At 37.4% G+C, this 21,720-nt stretch overlaps 1 protein-coding gene and 1 pseudogene across 10 annotated transcripts in view; both read left to right on the top strand.

Annotated features, from left to right (window-relative positions):
• The window catches only part of LOC109103223 (NLR family CARD domain-containing protein 3-like), a 1,793,396-nt gene that overhangs the window by 1,494,295 nt on the left and 277,381 nt on the right, over positions 1-21,720 (top strand). The window contains exon 1 of one of the 10 annotated variants that reach the window (XM_042748653.1): positions 13,731-13,857. The exons of the other annotated variants lie outside the window; for them this stretch is intronic. The gene's annotated coding sequence lies outside the window, so the exon portion shown is untranslated. Of the gene's footprint in view, positions 1-13,730; positions 13,858-21,720 lie in introns of those variants that run through there. 10 annotated transcript variants of the gene reach the window in all.
• The window catches only part of LOC109081476, a 257,452-nt pseudogene continuing 245,082 nt past the window's right edge, over positions 9,351-21,720 (top strand).

The following is a 21,720-nucleotide window of genomic DNA, read 5'->3' as shown; positions in this document are numbered from 1 at the left end:
CATAGTAACCGAAAATTAAAACTAATTACAGTGTATTATTTTATGAGATGTTGCTAGTTTTATGACATTTAAAAACACTTTTATCGATTACATTCTGTAGTGTTGCTTTTACTAAATTATTTTAACTTGAAACAACAAGCTACCGGACAGGCAGCTCCGATTAGCCATACAACAAGCTATCGCGATAACAACTTTTTGATCAGGCATTTGAAACAGGCTACCGCCTTGGTCCTACGCGGACCCGATTTCGGGGGGGGACTCGATTTCTCATAACACAGACTAGTGATGGGAAGTTCGGTTCTTTTTCCGCGAACCGGTTCTTTCGGACGGTTCGATTTCAATAAAAACGGGTTGAAAAAAAACGGTTCACCGGTTCTTTTACGCTCGACGTAATGACGTCATTGGCGATGACGTAATGGCGTCAAGTCTATCAAACGTTCAAATATATAAAGTCAGTAATCATATCTTTAGTCAATTAAAAACCTCATAATCATGAAAAGTTTACAATTAAGTTTTGCAACAACGCACCCAAATACAGTAACAGCAATAATGTGCATACGAGGATTTAAGTGTTGAAGATATAAAGTAAATAAATTTGGTGTCATCAGCGAAGAAACCATGATCCACTTACTATACATAATCCATTGCGATTTATTTGTTATTAAATAAACTTACGTTTCGCCAGATTGCCCTTGATTCAAGCCCTCGGTTTACCCGCCCGCGCTCATAACATTAGCACAGAATCAGTTCAGAATCAATCACCAAAAGAACCAGTTCGGTTCAGACGCGCTGTGTGTCAGTCTGCTTCACGCCGAATCACGCATGCGCAGTATCATCAGCTCCTCGGTTCTCAAATCCGACGTGTCCGACAGAAACGGTTCTCGGTTCAGTGCACTGGTGATCCGAAAACCGATGCAACCGGTTCTTGACTCGAGCACGAGAACCACTCCAGCAGTGGTTCACTGCACACATGCTGCTCTGCTCGGTGTTCATCTTCAGTTGTCTCCTCACAGCAGTTCAGTCAGTGTACTGTTTGAGTAAATGAATTACTCCGGGATATTGGTTTATTTGAACTCAGAGGGAGTGTCAGCCATGTTAAAAAAGCTAACAGCTAAAAGTTAAAGTCATTTGTGGATTAATGCTTATTGTAGACGCGAACCGTTTCAAACGATTCAGTTCGATTTGGTGAACTGGTTCAACCGGTTCATACAGCCCTGAAAGCCAGCGGAGACCAGGACAACTAGATGTGCCGCAGAGACAGACCGGCCAGAGCGACGAGACATAAACATAAAACCCATTATAAACGTGATATAAACATGATTTCTAGTCGTGTTTTCTTTTGGAAAGCATAAACAAAGTAGTTTCGCTTTCTCACGAAACAGAGTCACACACCTTGAGTGAGCCGCGGCCAGCTTGAGAACGAAGGAGCGTACCTGTTACCTTGGTCTTGCAGCAACCACATGTGACGACCCCGGGCTGGACTCCGCTTCGTCCACGGTGAAAGCCATAAGAACATATGCCTGGCATGGACATACAGTAGTGTGATGACATCATAACGTAACCAAAAAACATATGATGCAGCAATAAAAAGTCATTGTTGCGCACAGTTGACCCTCACAAGAAATGTACGCCTAAAACATTTAATGAGAAATGATTATAAAACTGACATTAACCGCCTGACAACTGTAACATGTGCATCACTTAAGAGAATAAAGTTTGATTACTTGCATTTACAATCATCTGAGAACTGATACTGATATTTTTTTTTTTTTTTTCGTTTTTTGCTAATAACTTACTTGTGTATTCTGATGATTAACAACAAAGACTTAATTGACGACACACGAGGTGAACTTGAGCACGTGACGTAAAATGAGGGGCGGGGTAATGATGATGACGCTAAACAATGTTTAAACATCTGATTGGTTTCCAAGCGGGAGTGGGCGGAGCCAAAAGCAGAGAAGGACTGAAAATCAGGTCATTTTACTTTTTTATTTATTGATTAATTTATTATTATTATTATTATTATTATTATTGTTGTTGTCGTTGTGGTTAATTACAAAGGAACAGAAATGCGTGTAACATTAAACACAAGCCAAAAAACAAAAGCAGAGAGCAGATTAAATAAAGCAGACAGATAGCAAGCTCAGTGTAATGTTAGATTATTCATATTGAATTAATTATAGCTTCTGCACGCATTTTTCTTTCCCTGTCGGAAGTGGATTGTTCAGAATTAAAATGTAAAAACAATCACCCGACTATTAATGTGCAAGCTCAGTGTAATGTTAGTGATAGCATCATTCGCCCCACTAGAGATAATAAGTTATACAATATTTCTCTGTAAAATAAATAAATAAATAAATAAATAAATACAATTCTAAATAAAGGTGTCTGCATACTACGGAAGTGTGCGGCTTCGGTTTTAGGATTTTCACACTGAGCCAGAACCGAAGATTCAACAGAAGAAACATTGATAGATAATCTCAGTGTAACTCTATAAATTAAGACAAAGAAGTATTCAATAATATAAGAATAATGTTTACATTCGTCTCTAATAAACACCATCTTCACATCATCACCGAAGCTCACAGGCGCCATCTACTGTACTGTACTGTACTGGTCATTAATTTTAGTATACTAAGTATACTAAAAGTATAGTATACTAGTTTATAGTATTAAGTTTAGTATACTAAGAATTTCGTATACCTCATTTCATAAAAATGATTGTAATTTTGCATTGATTTATTTTATGATTTATTTATATCGTAACATTTTATATTTTACACTTGTAAAGTGTTAAATGTAGCACTTTATATTGTGATACTTTCATTTCAGATCTGATAGAGGAGAACAAGGAGAGTGAAGAGCAGAAACATCATCACGGCAAAACTAACGGACACCTCGCTCACAGACCGAAAGAGTTTCTTTACTGAAAAGAAGAGACTAGAAAAGTTTGACCTGCACTCAGTGTGGAAAGAGTTTGACACACAAACAGAGTCTTCAGAAACACATGATCATCCACACTGAAGAGAAACCCGCACAGATGTGATCAGTGTGGAAAGAGTTTGACACACAAACAGTGTCTTCAGAAACACATGATCATCCACACTGAAGAGAAACCGCACGGATGTGATCAGTGTGGAAAGAGTTTGACACACAAACAGTGTCTTCAGAGACACATGATCATCCACACTGAAGAGAAACCGCACAGATGTGATCAGTGTGGAAAGAGTTTTGACACAAAACAGTGTCTTCAGAAACACATGATCATCCACACTGAAGAGAAACCGCACGGATGTGATCAGTGTGGAAAGAGTTTGACACACAAACAGAGTCTTCAGAAACACATGATCATCCACACTGAAGAGAAACCGCACAGATGTGATCAGTGTGGAAAGAGTTTGACACACAAACAGTGTCTTCAGAGACACATGATCATCCACACTGAAGAGAAACCGCACGCATGTGATCAGTGTGGAAAGAGTTTGACACACAAACAGAGTCTTCAGAAACACGTGATCATCCACACTGAAGAGAAACCGCACGCATGTGATCAGTGTGGAAAGAGTTTGACACACAAACAGTGTCTTCAGAGACACACGATCATCCACACTGAAGAGAAACCGCACGGATGTGATCAGTGTGGAAAGAGTTTGACACACAAACAGAGTCTTCAGAAACACGTGATCATCCACACTGAAGAGAAACCGCACGGATGTGATCAGTGTGGAAAGAGTTTGACACACAAACAGAGTCTTCAGAGACACGTGATCATCCACACCGAAGAGAAACCGCACGCATGTGATCAGTATGGAAAGAGTTTGACACACAAACAGAGTCTTCAGAAACACGTGATCATCCACACCGAAGAGAAAACCGCACAGATGTGATCAGTGTGGAAAGAGTCTTGACACACAAACAGAGTCTTCAGAAACACGTGATCATCCACACTGAAGAGAAACCGCACGGATGTGATCAGTGTGGAAAGAGTTTGACACACAAACAGAGTCTTCAGAGACACGTGATCATCCACACTGAAGAGAAACCGCACGGATGTGATCAGTGTGGAAAGAGTTTGACACACAAACAGTGTCTTCAGAAACACGTGATCATCCACACTGAAGAGAAACCGCACGCATGTGATCAGTGTGGAAAGAGTTTGACACACAAACAGAGTCTTCAGAAACATGTGATCATCCACACCGAAGAGAAAACCGCACGGATGTGATCAGTGTGGAAAAGAGTTTGACACACAAACAGTGTCTTCAGAAAACACATGATCATCCACACTGAAGAGAAACCGCACGCAGTGTGATCAGTGTGGAAAGAGTTTGACACACAAACAGAGTCTTCAGAGACACTTGATCATCCACACTGAAGAGAAACCGCACAGATGTGATCAGTGTGGAAAGAGTTTGACACACAAACAGTGTCTTCAGAGACACATGATCATCCACACTGAAGAGAACACCGCACGCATGTGATCAGTGTGGAAAGAGTTTGACACACAAAACAGTGTCTTCAGAGACACACGATCATCCACACTGAAGAGAAACCGCACGCATGTGATCAGTGTGGAAAGAGTTTGACACACAAACAGTGTCTTCAGAGACACGTGATCATCCACACTGAAGAGAAACCGCACGCATGTGATCAGTGTGGAAAGAGTTTGACACACAAACAGAGTCTTCAGAAACATGTGATCATCCACACCGAAGAGAAACCGCACGCATGTGATCAGTATGGAAAGAGTTTTGACACACAAACAGAGTCTTCAGAAACACATGATCATCCACACTGAAGAGAAACCGCACGCATGTGATCAGTGTGGAAAGAGTTTGACACACAAACAGAGTCTTCAGAGACACTTGATCATCCACACTGAAGAGAAACCGCACGGATGTGATCAATGTGGAAAGAGTTTGACACACAAACAGTGTCTTCAGAGACACGTGATCATCCACACTGAAGAGAAACCGCATGGATGTGATCAGTGTGGAAAGAGTTTGACACACAAACAGAGTCTTCAGAGACACGTGATAATCCACACTGAAGAGAAACCGCACGGATGTGATCAGTGTGGAAAGAGTTTGACACACAAACAGAGTCTTCAGAGACACTGTGATCATCCACACTGAAGAGAAACCGCACGCATGTGATCAGTGTGGAAAGAGTTTGACACACACAAACCAGAGTCTTCAGAGACACGTGATAATCCACACTGAAGAGAAACCGCACGCATGTGATCAGTGTGGAAAGAGTTTGACACACAAACAGAGTCTTCAGAAACACGTGATAATCCACACTGAAGAGAAACCGCATGGATGTGATCAGTGTGGAAAGAGTTTGACACACAAACAGTGTCTTCAGAGACACGTGATCATCCACACTGAAGAGAAACCGCACGGATGTGATCAGTGTGGAAAGAGTTTGACACACAAACAGTGTCTTCAGAGACACACGATCATCCACACTGAAGAGAAACCGCACGGATGTGATCAATGTGGAAAGAGTTTGACACACAAACAGTGTCTTCAGAGACACGTGATAATCCACACCGAAGAGAAACCGCACGGATGTGATCAGTGTGGAAAGAGTTTGACACACAAACAGAGTCTTCAGAAACACATGATCATCCACACCGAAGAGAAACCGCACGGATGTGATCAGTGTGGAAAGAGTTTGACACACAAACAGAGTCTTCAGAAACACATGATCATCCACACTGAAGAGAAACCGCACAGATGTGATCAGTGTGGAAAGAGTTTGACACACAAACAGAGTCTTCAGAAACATGTGATCATCCACACTGAAGAGAAACCGCACAGATGTGATCAGTGTGGAAAGAGTTTGACACACAAACAGTGTCTTCAGAAACACACGTGATCATCCACACTGAAGAGAATGACCCGCACAGATGTGATCAGTGTGGAAAGAGTTTGACACACAAACACAGAGTCTTCAGAAACACGTGATCATCCACACTGAAGAGAAACCGCACGCATGTGATCAGTGTGGAAAGAGTTTGACACACAAACAGAGTCTTCAGAAACATGTGATCATCCACACCGAAGAGAAACCGCACGGATGTGATCAGTGTGGAAAGAGTTTGACACACAAACAGTGTCTTCAGAAACACATGATCATCCACTGAAGAGAAACCGCACGCATGTGATCAGTGTGGAAAGAGTTTGACACACAAACAGAGTCTTCAGAGACACTTGATCATCCACACTGAAGAGAAACCGCACGGATGTGATCAGTGTGGAAAGAGTTTGACACACAAACAGTGTCTTCAGAAACACGTGATCATCCACACTGAAGAGAAACCGCACAGATGTGATCAGTGTGGAAAGAGTTTGACACACAAACAGTGTCTTCAGAGACACGTGATCATCCACACTGAAGAGAAACCGCACGCATGTGATCAGTGTGGAAAGAGTTTGACACACAAACAGTGTCTTCAGAGACACGTGATCATCCACACACTGAAGAGAAAACCGCACGCATGTGATCAGTGTGGAAAGAGTTTTGACACACAAAACAGAGGTCTCCAGAAACATGTGATCATCCACACCGAAGAGAAACCGCACGGATGTGATCAGTGTGGAAAGAGTTTGACACACAAACAGTGTCTTCAGAAACACATGATCATCCACTGAAGAGAAACCGCACGCATGTGATCAGTGTGGAAAGAGTTTGACACACAAAACAGAGTCTTCAGAGACACTTGATCATCCACACTGAAGAGAAAACCGCACGGATGTGATCAATGTGGAAAGAGTTTTGACACACAAACAGTGTCTTCAGAGACACGTGATAATCCACACCGAAGAGAAAACCGCACGCATGTGATCAGTGTGGAAAGAGTTTGACACACAAACAGAGTCTTCAGAGACACATGATCATCCACACACTGAAGAGAAACCGCACAGATGTGATCAGTGTGGAAAGAGTTTGACACCCAAACAGTGTCTTCAGAGACACGTGATCATCCACACCGAAGAGAAACCGCACGGATGTGATCAGTGTGGAAAGAGTTTGACACACAAAACAGTGTCTTCAGAGACACGTGTGATCATCCACACTGAAGAGAAACCGCACGCATGTGATCAGTGTGGAAAGACATTTCCGTGGGCTTCAGGTCTGAAGATGCACCTAAAGTTCATTCAGAGGAGAAACCACATTCATGTTCTTTCTGTGGAAAGAGTTTTTCACTGCTGCAGAATTTAAAAGTTCCCTAAAAAACACACACTGCTGTGAGAGATCATGTGCTTTGAGTGTGAGAAGACTTTTATTACAGCTAAAAATAGTGAAACTGTAGGCTGGCAAAATGACGACGTGAAAAGACTTTGATCATTATCATTTTTGATAATTATGATCATAAATACAAAAAAAAAAAAAAAAAATTAAAAGAATGTTTTTTCTATTTTAATATAGGCCTACTTTAAAACAATAATATTCAGTGCATGATCCTTCAGAAATCATTCTAAAATGCTGAATTATTAAGTTCAAAATACTTCAGAAATCACTAAAATATGATTATTATTACAAATTTTATTTATTTATTTTTGGAACAATAATATATTTATTTGGAACCTGTGATAGGTACTTTTTGGGAAGTTCACTGATAAATAAAAAGTAAAAAAACAGCATTTATACAACAATTTTCTAACAACATCAATCTTTACTGACACTGATTATATCAATTTAACAAATCCTTGTTGAATAAAAACTAATTTATTAAAAAAAAAAAACACTGACTTCAAGATTTTGAACGGTAGTGTATATTGTTAGAAAAATTATATTTTAAATAAATGCCATTCTTTTTAAACTTTTTATTCATCAAAGAATCCTGAAAAAAAGGTTTCCAACATTCATAATAAATCAGCATTTCATAAAATGCATTTTAAAGTATATTCAAATTTTGATCAAATAAATGTATGCAGTCTTGATGACCATCTTGCAAAAGTGACTTCTCGCAAATTAATGACAATATAATATCGCTTGCAATATAAAATAGTAATGTATCCAAACTTTTGACATATATATATATATATAGAGAGAGAGAGAGAGAGAGAGAGAGAGATAGAGACCCTGCCCCTGAGGAACTCTCTGCACGTGCCTGATGTATTTGTCGCGTCCAGTGTAGACAGACTTTAGCTGTTAACACACAGTATATTTTTCTCTTAATATACTCATTACCAAACAGTTTCAATCACAGAAATTATATTAATGACTTTCATTACATTTTAGTAACCAACATAATGGATGGAGCAAAAAGACGCGCTGACCCATTATAGTTTCACTCGTTTTCTGACGCACGACGGTGAGCGCGCAGGGACAAAATACGTCTGCAATATTTTAACCACCAGGGGGCACTCAAACACCATTTAAGTTTGCTTAAAGCAGGGGTGGGCACACTTTTTGACTCAAGGGCCACATCAAGTTTTTCACATTAAATGTGGGGCCGCATGACATGTTTATGACAAATGAAGCTTTGATTTTTTTTTTTTTATTCTAAATTGACACTCACTACTGTACTGTATGTGTGCATACATGGCAGTTCTATTTTTGCACCATATCTACCTATTTTTTATGATCACTTTATGAGACACAGATAAGTTGCATTGGTGTACAAGTCGATTGATGTGTAAGACACATTTTATCATTTCATTCAGAAATAATGTAAAATAAACTAAACTTTTACAAACATTAGAAACATGCTTTATATATTCCCCACACTCCACAAAAAAAAAAAAAAAAAAAAATCCTATAAATTTAGCAATGTTCAGAATAGAAAAAAAAGAACAAAAATATAAGAAAGAAAACAAATAAGAGTGGCATTCGCTATAAACATATATTATAAATGCCCAGCCTAAATATTTAAAGTGAAAGTGAAACTAGCGGCTGGAAAATCCACAAAACAAACTCAAAACAAACTCACTTGCCTTTTCTCAGTCGTAACCCATCCTAATGTGCGTGCTTTGTGCTTGACCTTGATTGCTTTATATAGCCTGTTTCATATTAAACATATTTTTTTTCAGCTTAATATATATATATATATAAAATCCTGAAAAAAATAGTAGGCTACTATATCCATTTTCATAAAAATGTGTGTGGAAAACAGAAAAAGAAAGCAGATAAATGACAAATTATTTCCATGTTTTCCCCAGGAAATTACAGTGCCCTTGAGCAGGAGCCACACCAACACAGCCCACCCACGGACACATGCATTCACTACTTACATCTGTGTACAGATGCTGAAATAATAGAAGCAGTACCATATATGTAACAGATACTGAAACATTTAATGTATGTGTCTGGCAAACAATGCTCACTACTTTTTTAAAGAGCACACGTTTATAACAAATTTACACATAGAGTAAAAACAAAAGAAAAAGAATCTGAGAATGTTGTAGAGTCTGTGTGGTGTGTGTTTATGCCATTTGTCTGCTGTTCCTGTCATTCTCTACAGCAGGGATTCCCAACCCTGCTCCTGACAAAGTTTAGCTCCAACCCTAATCAAACTTCTACTTCTGTGCCTGTATATTAACGAGAGAAAAGATAAATAAGATTAATAATTATTATTATTTCATCCTACAAGTACAAGCATCAGAGCATCAGGAAGAAGATAAATCTGCAGAGACAGAGTTTATTGAAGGACAGAGAGAACATGAAGATCCAGAAGCCTGCAGAATCAAACACACTGAAGAACAAACAGGTTGTGTTTATTCTTCATCCTTCATCAATAACGCTGAAGACTCATTAGCCTACCTGGATCAGAAAAATGTTTTCTTCTTCCCTTGAGAACAGACTACTCAAATAAAAGCTTGCAACTGCAGGAATAACCACAATTAGAGAGCTGTTTGTGTGAAATATCCCATAAACATTCCCACGTTTGCTCTGTTTATCTCCATTAATACTATTTTCTGAGCATATTTTCACTTACTACATCAACTCACTCCATCAATATTGTCACCACATATTTTACATTTACACCCTGTTCTCTTCACATCAGTTATCTTTCTTAGATCATAATACAACTGTACAGTTAACACAAACAGTATTCAGTAAAAATAAAAGTTGTGTATATATTTTATATTTTATTTTGTGTGTATATTTAATTCACAGAAAATAAAACACAAACATCAAAGAGATAAAGTACAATAATCTACATTACCCAGTGTATGTTAAAACAAAAATACAACAATAAAAAATCAAAGACAGGCCCTAGTGAACAAATCTGTTTCTAGATATTTTATTAAAAGGCTGTAAAGAGTTCTGCAAGGTTTCTTGCCATAAATTAAAACATCAGCCCAACACATGATACACTTCTGTAATACTGAAGATGTTAACTACTCATCTGAGCAGGAGTGTTATATTATTATAATGAAAGGATGCGTGACGTACACTTTTCTGTAAACAGGCCTGAAGAATCACCTAAAGTTCATTCAGAGGAGAAACACATTCATGTTCTTTCTGTGGAAAGAGTTTTTCACTGCTGCAGAATTTAAAAGTTCACTAGAAAACACACACTGCTGTCTCTGAACTTCAATCTGTCAACATTGTAGGTTTGCATCCTGAAGGAACCAAAAAGAGGAAGTTAAACATGAGACGATAACACTCACAGTCATCATAAATCTCTCAACAACACTTAAACCATGTTATCTGCTTCTAACAAATTTATTTCTGAATTTGTGCAGTCCTATTGTTTATTCTTTTCTTTTCTTTTTTTCTTTACTTTTTAATACGGAACACTACTTTATTATTTTTCATAATGGGATGATTCTCTTTTATACGCCATGCTTGGTAACCCTCAGCTGGACAAAGTAATGATGGAATCAAACACCAGTTGGACATTGAGCCTATAAACATAAAGAAGCAGAAACTGTAGAACAAGTATTAATACTACCACCTTTATATGATTAGAAATAATTGAAAGTAAGAAATAAATACAAATATCTGCATGTGTGACATTTCCAATAAACATGATAGATAACAGTCCAGGAACAGGGAAAATAATAATGCAGTGTTTAAATGTATTAAAGTGAATTTAAGAATTGCATGAAAAGTACAGATCTATACCCAATGATAACTAAACCTACAAGGGTGACCACACATAGTGCAACTATTATTGATAATATATTTACAAATGTACATGGTAAATTAATTAGTGGTATCTTTATGACAGACGTGAGTGATCATCTCCGTGTATTTATAATTTATGAGAAAACATCTTATGACAACGTAGAAGATGAATTTAAACACACTCATTCGAGATAAAACTAGAGGCCTTTAGAGAAGTTTTGAAGAAACAGAGCTGGGATAGAGTGTACACAGATAATGTAAATATTGCAATATGAGGCCTTCAAGACGACATTAATTAATCTATATGATGAAAATTGTAAAATAACCAAAGCAAATGCTAATACCAATAAAAATACATGGATGACAAATGGACTGAAAAATGCCTGTAAGAAAAAAAACTATTTGTGCCGATTGTTTTTAAGTTAGGTATAAAAATCAAGAACTAAAGATGCTGAAGTTAGGTATAAAAAAATATAAAAAAACAAATTAGTTGGAATCATAAGAAGGCAAAAAAAGGATTACTACACTAAATTGTTAGACAAAAATAAAAATAGTACAAAAGACACATGGAGCATTATAAATTCTGTTATGCAAAAAGGCAAGGTAAAAACAAAATTTGTCCCAAATAAGTTTACAAAGAACAGTGTTGATATTTGCAATAAAACTGAAATTGTAAATGAATTCAATAATTATTTTGTAAATATTGGCCCTACTTTGTCACAACAAATTCTAGATGGAAACATCAATGGTGGCACAGTACCAGATAATCTTGGCAGTGTTTTTCTTGAAAGTGTACAAGCGAGTGACGTATTGACAATTGTCCAGAAGTGTGATAATAAAAAATCAAATGATTATACTGATATGAATATGGAATTGATAAAGCAAATTATGTATGTAATTATTGAGCCTTTTACCTATATCTGTAATTTGTCATTTACTTCAGGGATATTTCCAGACTGCATGAAAATAGCCAAAGTAATTCCACTGTTTAAAAAAGGAAATAAATCTGAATTTTCTAATTATAAACCAATATCATTACTTCCACAGTTCTCTAAAATTCTGGAGAAGTTATTTGCGATTAGACTGAATAAATTTCTAAATGAATTTAAGATTTTAAGTAACAGCCAAATATGGGTTTTGTCCTAATCACTCAACTGCTACAGCAATTATGGAACTAACTGAAGAAATGACCAATGCTATAGATAAAAAGCATTATTTCGTAAGCATCTTTGTGGATCTTCAAAAAGCGTTTGATACGCTGGACCACAAGATATTGTTGCATAAATTATATAAATATGGTATCAGAGGTGTGGCACACCAATGGGTTAGCAGCTATTTAAAAAACAGAAGTCAGTTTGTTGAAATTGACAACATAAAGTCTAATAATTGTAACATAACTTGTGGGGTACCACAAGGATCGATCCTAGGACCTATACTTTTTCTTCTATATGTAAATGACATTGTGTCTGTGTCTCAGTTCTTAGGTGCATTCTGTTTGCAGATGACACCACTTTATTCTATTCAGGAAAAAATATAAAAGATGTCCTACAAATCGTAGAGAATGAATTTCAGAAAATTATGAAGTGGTTCAATGCCAATAGATTGTCCCTAAATATTAGCAAAACCAAATTTATGATATTTTGTAGTAAAAAAAAATATGTCGAAACGTCATTGTTTATTAATGGATTAGAAATTGAAAGGGCACATGAGATTAAGTTTCTAGGTATTATAATTGACGAACATTTGACATGGAAATTACATATTGATAATATTAAAGTAAAGGTATCCCAAATAATAGGTGTGCTGCATAAAGTTAAAGATTCACTAAATAAGAATGCATTGTTTTTGTTGTATAACTCATTGATTATTCCATATCCGACCTATTGTATTGAAGTGTGGGGAAGTGCCTGTAAAACATACATTAATCCCAATTTTACTCTTACAGAAAAGAGCGATTAGAGTTACCAGTGGAAGTGGGATACAGAGATCCAAGCTAATTCTTTATTCATACAACTAAAAAACTCTGAAATTTGTTTGAATTAGTAGAGTAATTACCTTCTAAAAACCATGTAATATAAAGCTCATCTGGAAAGTTTACCGAACAATTTGCAAAACAGATTCACCAAGAGGAAAAGTAGGTATGAACTAAAAGGTACTGAGGTTTTTACAAAACCCAGGTTCCAAACGGTTGTAAAGGAAAAATTTGTCACTATCAAAGGAGTCAGTTTGTGGAACAGTCTTGATTGTAAAATTAAAACTTCTAAGTCCATTTATGTGTTTAAGAAGTATGTTAAATTATCACTGTTGCAGAAATATAACACTGCGGAGTAGCAGATCAACTTTATTGATGTTAATTTTGTGTTTTTGGTGTCTTAGAGAAAGAGACGGCTGCAACTGTAAATGATTTTGTGTTGATAGGGGGCAGACATTATAAGTTTTTTCTTCTTTCTGCTCCTTTTCATTCATGTTAAATGCTGTTGTTGCATTTGTTTTTATTGAATGAAAAAAAAAAAAAAAAAATTAGGCGTAATATCCAGGCTCCAGTACAGCAGGTGGCAGTAACTGTTCAGCTCGCTCGAGACCCTCCAGTAAAACCCACGAAGAAGAAGAAAACGAAAGGTAACTGCGGATGCAATAGAGAAAGTGTTGCTTGTTGGATTTGATGCATGCCATGTCCTAGAAAACATTCTTCATTTTCAAGCTTAAAGCACAGGAAAAATGAGTGTTTCAAATGCTTATAAATTCTCTTCTTAGTGGACAAGTCTGCAAGTAAGTTTTCAAAAAGGGGTTATTGAAAACGAATGTGTTTCTGAAGGGGTTTTCTGTATTTCCCGCGGTCTGTTTTATGTTGTTGATTTTGTGACGCGAAATCGAAAGTGCTTTTGAGCCAGCCATTTCTCATTAAAACCATTTGGTTATTCTACATGACATGTGCATTTGTTTTGTAACTCAAATTTATGTTACTATAGTGTTTTTTTGTTTGCTGTTGCTGGCTAAACGCAAAATATTTTCTTCATCTCATGAACATCATCATCTCCAGGTCACACTGAACAGCAGATGTTGTCTCAAGCCAGTGCTGATCAATGACAGTTTATCTGCAGTATGGACAGAGAAAGAGAGGAAAGAATGAGTACTCTCCACAGAAACAGAAGGGTAACACTGAGTCTGCTTCAGAGAATCATTTAAACACTGGCTGCAGTTTCAGAGCTTTGCTGGAAAAAAAACAACAACCTTAACAAAGCTTTGTGTTTTTAGCTTACAAAGATTTGCCGCACTTCAGAGCATTCGCCTGTCGGTACTTCCTAATAAAAAATAACATAAAAATATTTGTAACAAGTAGCCAATTGATGATAAATATTCTTGAGAACTGAAAAATCTTACATCATTCAGTGTGACAGTCATTTTACAGTTGCCTCTTCAGCCCAACTCCACTTTCATTATCACCATGAATTGCACATACCCAAAATTCTGTGTATATGGTCCCTTTCAATTGAAGTATGCTAACAGAACTGTGGTAGCGCTACATGTTGATGCTCTCCATTTTAGTCCAAAAAAGAAAATGAAAAATAAAATCTCTTTAATTAGATCAGTCAAATATTTGTAAAATTATATTTAGGGCCCTATCTTGCACCCAGCGCAATTGACTTTGTACACCGACGCATGTGTCATTCCTATTTTGCACCCGCGGCCAAAGCGCCTTTTTTTTTTCCCTCCACAGAAGCACGTCCGCTAAACTAGTGAATGAACTTGCGTCTCCCTGGGGCGGTTCAGCGCAAAAAAAAAGGAGGCGTGTCCGGCGCAACACAATCCTGGTGCTATTTTGCTGTTCCATTAAACAATTGCGCCACTGACCAGAAACAGACATCCCAAGTCTCCCGGAAGTCCCGGGAGTCCTCTCCGCATATGGATAGTCGGGCTCCCTGATGCCCACGCAAATTAGTTAAAATCTCCCGGAATCTAGAGCGAGGCGAGCAAGAGCGCGCAAAGAAGAGAACCGTGTAGCGCGCGCACGGTCAGGGAGGGAGGGAGGGAGCGAGCGAGAGACATGTGCTTGTGTGCGAGGTGCGAAGCGCATGTAAGACAGAGAGCATCCTGATTGGCCTGTTTCGGCAAATCAACCAAATCAATTGTCAGTGGTGGGCGGGCTTTTTATCTCTTCTCCCCGAACCAAATAAATCATTTATGTCCACTTTCTTTTACTGTCTATGGTTATGTCTATCTAGAAACAGAAACACCATGGGCAGAGGGAGAGTGCAACGGCAAAATAAATAAAAAGCAGTGTACTAAATGGTATAAGCAGCTTAAATTAAATAGTAAAAAGTACAATCTACATATTTAAACATAATTAACGAATATTGCACAGGCCCCCCCTATAGCTTTATAGAAAAATAATATTTTATATGCTTTTATATTTTTTTTTTTAGTTAAAGTCTTCATGTTCTGTGGTGAAATGTCATATCCTGTCCTCCTTCCCCCTTTTTTTTTGGGGGGGGGGGTGTTGGCTTCGGGATACCTCCCTGAAATGACTTTTTGCAGGTTGGGATAGTCTGCAGAAAAAACCTAGTCTAAAGTCAGTGGCGCGTTGCGCGTTGTTCATTATGCTATTTTAAAGGGCGCATGCTTGACCTAATGTATAGCGTGCACAACGTGCATAACACTTTGCTCATGTAATCTACACAGATGCAACAGTTATTTTTGCAAAATCATAAATTTGTTAAAAGTAAAAAAATATTAACACATTAGATGACGGAAATCATTGTAGTGTGGCCACGAAGATGTGGAAAAACATAGGCATAAATCTACGCTTACAAATTAGTTCAGGCTAATTGCTGTAGTAATTAAGGATCAGACCTGTTTGCCCAATAAGTGCAAGAATATATGTACATCATCAGTCTCCTCGGCTGTGAACCGCTCCTGGCTGCGTGCGCCTTAACGCCATAATAATAGCAATCCATAATGGAACTTGCGACACCTGCTGTTGAAAGGGAATGTTGGATGACGCTCTGATTGGTTTAATTTCACGTTACGCCAAACCACACCTATGAATAATGAAGCTACTTCAGACCACCCCATTTAGATTTGCGCCAGGCGCAAAGAGCCATTTTATCCCGCCGGGAAATAGCAACAGCGCCGAGACCCCGCCCACAAAGTTACTTGCGCTTCGCGCGCTTTGACACTTGGCGTTTCAGATCGTTACAAACACTAGGGCCCTTAGTCTCATATATTAAGTACTGTCAAAGAAATTTGTTAAACAAATGTGAGTCTGTAAAACAAGAATCGACTGGGCCCTATTTCTTTTTAAAACTCTGCAAATGTTTCTGTGGAAGGACTAGAGAGAATGTGTGTCAATATAAAACACAGATGAAGCTCCTGTAGAAAATTTCTCTTCTCATCTTTGTGTCATTAGTGTAAGATCAGATCACATGTGTCTGGTGAGAGTGACCAGTCAAAGGGTGGTGAAGGACCGAACTTCAGTGAGAAAAAAAACATCTATCAAAAGGTATTTATTTATCTTTGACATTAGAAATGTAGATGTTGGCTTATTTTCTCCACTAAGATGCTTGTGATAGAAAGTAAATGAAATAAAACAATAAATCACTGATTTCCTCTTTCTTGAACTCAGTCTGGAGCTTCTTTTCCAGTAACACAATCACACAAGCAGCCACAAGGAGGGATAAATTAACCATGGAAAATAGATCATGCAGCCAAAAGGAGATACCATCCTCAACAGTGAAGCTCTTTAAATGAGACTGAAGGAGCTCCTGTAGTAAAGTGCTTCATTACCATCCTCAACAGTGAAGCTCTTTAAATGAGACTGAAGGAGCTCCTGTAGTAAAGTGTTTTGTTCTTTGTGTCATTAGTGTAGATCAGAGGCCTCACATGTGTCCAGCTCTGTGTCGTGAAGAGTGACCCAGTCCACAGGATAAAGGACCAGGTCTTCAGTGAAGAAACAGCATCACGACACCAAACGGTATATTGATCCTGTTCTTATTTTTCTTTAACATAACGGTGTGTCATAAAGTGTGTCCGTAAATAACTATCATAAATCTAACTTGTAATCCATAAAATGTATCACTTATTTATTGTTTTAGTTTTCCTCTTTGCTACAAAATGTTTAAAATATACTTTGGTCATATATATTTTTCCCCTAAAAATGCAGTATTTTGATTTATTTTATTTACTATCATAATGCAGGCTTCAAAGTAATGAAACATTTAGATCCTAGATTTACAGTCTCCCAGGAACCAACAAGAATGAATTTACAGACAGTCTCCTGCAGATCTTCCAGTAATAAAAACACCCAGTTTTCAAGAATGTTTTAATTAAATTATAATAACAAATATAGGTTATTTCTAATTTTTTCTTAAGAACCCATAAAATAAGAATGAAAGCCTATTTTTATTAATATTTGCAGCAAATTAATGTTTGTTTCACCTTGATTTTTGATGAAATTTTTTAATAACTGAATAAATAATTTTGACCAAATATAGATGAAGATTTTTTCTGTCATTCATTTTTGTCTTGCTTTGTAGGATCTTGAGAGCAAAATAATCACATTTCTAAAGAAAGAACTGGAAAAAGTTTAAGAAATATTACAAAAAGAGAAGAGAAGTTTGTGAAGGACTTTAATGAGAAACAGATGCCGTATGAAAGAAGCAGCTCTTGATCTCAACGCTCTACTTCCTGAGAGAGATGAAGCAAGATGAAGCTGCTGATACTCTAGAAGGTAAGAGACTTGTGATCATCTGTAAACAGTTTTCTGCGGCCACATCACTTATGAATGCAGGAGAGAAAATAAGACATAAAACAATATCTGTATTTTTGTTTTCTGTTTAGATGAACTGGTCTGTCCATTCATCAGCTAACAACGTGTAGCCTAAAGAAGAGTATCAATGTGTGTTTCAGAAGGAATTGCAAAGGGTGGGTGAAGGTGACTCCTACACTTCTGAAGAACATCTACACAGATCTCTATATCACTCAGGGTTTGTAGTGAACAGGTCAATACTGAACATGAGGTGAGACGATTGAAGTTTGCTTCCGGACGTCATGAATCACAGGAGATACAGGTTGAAGGCACAAATTTGTTTGGAAGCACCGTCGAACAAGACACGCAGATCAGAACTGTACTGACAAAAAGGAGTTGCTGGCAGCTCGGAAAAATCAGTCTCTGTGCAGAAGTTTGTTCTGGATTGGGCCGAAGGAAAAGAAATCAAGGATATCAGCTTCATATTTCCTCTTCCATTTAGAGAGATGAACTTAAAGAATGCAAGAAAAAACGAAGTTTGATGGACATTATAACTCAGTTTTTTCCCAGAGACAAAAGGACTGAACTTACACACGAAGAACTCAATTCAAAGATCTTGTTCATTCTTGATGGATTGGATGAATTATCGTCTTCCTCTAAACTTCGATGGTAACTGACGTGTGGTCTTACTGTATCATCACCAGCCTCTCTGGATGTTCTCCTGACGAACACTCATCAAGGGAAATCCTGCTTCACTTCTGCTCTCATCTGGATCACCAGCCAGACCAGCAGCTGCCAGTAAGATTTCCTCCTGACTGTACTCGACCGGCTGACAGAGATACGAGGATTCAATGATGCACAAAAGGAGGAGTACTTCAGAAAAAGAATCACGGATGAGAATCAGGCCAAAGAAATCATTGATCATGTTAAACAATCAAAGAGTCTCTTTATCATGTGCCACCATCCCAGTCTTCTGCTGGATTTCAGCCACTGTTCCCCAGAACATTTTAGAGGAAAAAGAAAATAACTGTTGTGAAAAACACTCAGGCTGATGATGCCTCCAAAACACCATGCAGGAGTCAAATACTGAGGGACACTCCTAAGACTCTGACACAAAATGTACCCCACACTGCCTCCAGCTTCAGAGCCAGCAGAGCAACGAGAAGTATGAGTGGAACATACACCAGGATGTGTCCTTGGCTAAAGATCCATCTTGTCACTGGGGAAAACTGGACATGTGATCCAGTGTCTGAAAAAAACAGTGGGCTTTTCTATGACAGCAGATCATGGAGCCTTGGTAGTGAACGATACATCTAAGGCATCAGTGTACTCAGGCATGGTTACCCAGAATCTTGAAGGAAGTAAACGAGGGATCGTTCTTGGGTACCATGTACTGCTTCATTCACGTGAGCATTCAAGAAGTTTAATTGCAGCCCTTTATGACATCCTGTTTCTAGACCTAAAGAAAAATATATTTGTTCAGGGATCTACAGAACAGAACAAAGTGAAACCATGTTTGATTTGCTCAGACTGCCGTTGGACAAGACACTAGAGGGATATGTACACCTGGATCGGTTTCTCGATCCTCCTTGGTTTGAGCACTCCAGTCCAATCAGAACTATTACAGGGTCGGTTGACACAGAAAAGAAAATGACAAGCAAAAGGAATAGTTCATACATCACAGAATTAGAATCGAAGTCTGGTCGCCAGAAATCCAGCAATCTTTTCTACTGTCTGAATGAACTGAGCACGACCAAACTCTGGTGAAAGACATTCAGACCCACCCTTATGAGGGAAGTCTCTCGTCTGCTGATCATTTCACCTGCCCAGTGGTCTGCTTTGGTCTTTAATGTTGTTGACATCAGAGGGAGGAGCTGGAGGAGTTTGAGCTTCAGAAATTCAAGAAATCAGACGAGAGTGTCTCATTAGATTATCAGCAGTCCATCAAAACCTCCAAAGAGCTCTGTAAGTTATTTAATATATTTTGTCATTTTTTTGTTCTCATCTTAAAATTGCATTTATCTACATTGATCCAGGTTTGGACACCCCTGATCTATAGTGATTATTAACCACATACCAATTATAAGTATATATCTCTTTTTTTAAGAAGTTAAATCATAATACATTTTGTTTAACTTTTTTAATTTTTTTTTATTTAAAAATGTCAGTCCTTTGGAATTAAAGTGCAATGCTATTTTATTAGATTTACATGGGTTTTATGTAGAAATTTCTCTTTTCAGCAAAACAAGCTGTTTGTTAGCTTTCAGAAGAAGCACATCATGTTATTATAAAAAATATTGTTTCCATAGTTATTTCTACTCAAATATGCAGTTCAACTTCTTAAACTTTTGCTATAAAGGAGATATACTCTTGCATAACCTAAATGAATAAATTGTTAACCTCCAGATTCTCCACCTCAAGACACTCTCATCCAGATAACAATAGCAGCTTCTTTCAAATGTATAACTCATTTGCCATTAACGATACAGACTTAAACATTATACATATTTTTAAGTTTTTTATTCAAGCATGCTAGTGGGTTTTATCTAGGAAATTTGAATCAATAAAATTTGAATATATATATATACAGTAATATTGTACTGTTCATTTTAAAAATAATTAGTATAAATGTAATTTTTGGTGTTTAACAAATTTATTGCCATGTAAGCGAACATCTAACTCTTGTGATTTGATATATCTCTCTTTTAGGCTAAATGATTGTGGCCTTAACAGACAAAACGCTGTCCAGCTCTGGCTACAGTTCTTGGATCAGATACTAATCTGAAAGAGCTGAACATGAACAATAATAATCTGCAGGATTCAGGAGTGGAGCTCCACTGCCACTGGCCTGAAAGAATATTAATTGCAAATTAAGATGATACTGAGTAAGTTTTGTGACAATCCCTAGTGTTTGGTCTAGAATTCAGATCCATCTGTTAACATGGACCTAGATCATTTGCCACAGAATTGAGCATCGGCATAATGTTTTGCTTTTGACATTGGTGGGGACATAAACCCAAGTACCCATCCCCCCCCCTAAAAAAAAAAAAAAAAAAAACCTCATAATTGCACAGTTGTTTCTTTTTGTGAACCAACAACATCAGCATCAGACTAGTACTGGTTTGTCTTTATCACACATCACTGTTATTTGAATATTAATCAAATTGGTCCTCAGGATAATTCTGGAAAAAATACTCTCTGCTGTACTATAACTTGAACATAACTTTTTATGCTCATCTGAAATGAACCCACACGGCTTATTGCAGTGTTGTTTTTCTATTTTTGTGTATTTTAGCTACCATTCTGGATTTGTTAAACAACATCACTTTAAAGTAATTGGTCCTTGCGGTTCAGGATGCTGTTCCAAATCCTGCTGGCTGCACCACAGAGTGTCACTTATTAGTTTTTTTTTTTCTTACCATTAAATCATATTATATTTGTCTCAATTATTTGTAATGTTCGATATACTTTATCCTAGACTGAGATTGGTTCTTAAACGCACACCTTTTCTGGTCCGTATGCTTTATATAGGGAGCTAATAATAGCCATATGTTGCGCTTCTCTTCAGTTTGCTCTGTTGTCAACACCTTCAAAACTTCAAACTCATCTATGCAACTTTGTTAAATCTGAAGTGAATATTCTATACTTAACTGTTTTGACTGCTGTCTTAATTGGGTTAATACCCTGAGTGTTCTAATTGTGGCGCTGCGCTTCTCCTCCGGTGAACTATTACATTCACCATGTATTAAATGTGCGTCATTGAAAGTGCACAGTTTTTCTACATAAACTTCTTAGGTAATATCATCAGTATGTCATTTCAGAGCGTCCCGAAATTACAAAAACACATCCAAATATTTAAATGTTTGATCAAATTATTGCTAGGGACA

Source organism: Cyprinus carpio, chromosome B22 (assembly GCF_018340385.1).
Source record: "Cyprinus carpio isolate SPL01 chromosome B22, ASM1834038v1, whole genome shotgun sequence".
Lineage (NCBI taxonomy): Eukaryota > Metazoa > Chordata > Actinopteri > Cypriniformes > Cyprinidae > Cyprinus > Cyprinus carpio.
The sequence above is the reverse complement of the archived record's forward strand: the minus strand, read 5'-3'. Positions and strand labels throughout refer to the sequence as shown.